Genomic DNA, 1,012 nt, shown 5'->3' on the forward strand with positions numbered 1-1,012 from the left:
TCTCTCTACAATGTACTTGACTCCCCACATCAAAAGACAGACTTGCAAGACATAAATCTACCTACAATTTATCACCAAGCTTTAGCAAAGTCTTTTTTTGTCATGAACATTTAGGAGGTGATGTGTTATTTACATTTTATGTAGGAACCTCTCACAAATTCAAAATAGGAGGTCAGTGTTCTCTGGAACTTCCCTCACTTCCTTCAGCTTCTCCGTCCACCATCGCTTCATTAAGCCTTTCTCCCATGAGCCCATCTTCACCCAAACCCATCTTTTTTGCTGTTTGGTTTCTTGTGTTGCTATACCCAATGCCCTAAAATAGAGGTGGGCATGAGCAGGAGCTCCATATATGTTGTGGAAGGGAGTGAACCACCCATAACCAGTGGGCACCTATAATGAAAGAATAAGTACCATAATACCTGTGGATATTTTGAAGTTTATTTTCCCATGATACAATTCTAACCACGTTTTCTAAGGCATCTACTAAACCAAATTGTTTTTAACCTAGATTTAACTTACTGATTATAAATGCCAAAACTATTTTTTTAAAGACAGATTCTTCAACTTTTTTTAAAAAATTGATTTCAGAGAAGACGGGAGAGGGAGAGAGAAAGATGGAAACATCAATGATGAGAGAAATCATTGATCGGCTGCCTCCTGCATGTCCCCTCACTGGGGATTGGGGCCACAACCCGGGCATGTGCCCTGACTGGGAATCGAACCCTGACCTCCTGATTCGCAGGTCGATGCCCAACCACTGAGCTCTTCTGGCCAGGCGTCATAATTATTTTTAAATGGCTTGCTTCAAGAGGACAGAGTATATTTTGTCTTCTAATTAAGTTAGGTAAATATTTATGGTGCTTTCTAGGAAAGCCAGCTCTGCAGTGAGGTTGATCTGTCCCAAGTCATTTAGAATCTGTTTGAGACACTACAGACAAACCAGTCATGTGTGCAGACATAAGACTCAGCTTTAAAACTGTCAGGTCATTAAAATCCTTCAAATAAGGAAATG

General features: G+C 40.3%; 1 protein-coding gene across 1 annotated transcript in view; it reads left to right on the forward strand.

Annotated features, from left to right (window-relative positions):
• The window catches only part of ADAMTS16 (ADAM metallopeptidase with thrombospondin type 1 motif 16), a 103,682-nt gene that overhangs the window by 29,084 nt on the left and 73,586 nt on the right, over positions 1–1,012 (forward strand). The gene's annotated exons all lie outside the window — the stretch shown is intronic.

This window comes from Myotis davidii, unplaced genomic scaffold, assembly GCF_000327345.1.
Source record: "Myotis davidii unplaced genomic scaffold, ASM32734v1 scaffold135, whole genome shotgun sequence".
NCBI classification, from domain to species: Eukaryota; Metazoa; Chordata; class Mammalia; order Chiroptera; family Vespertilionidae; genus Myotis; species Myotis davidii.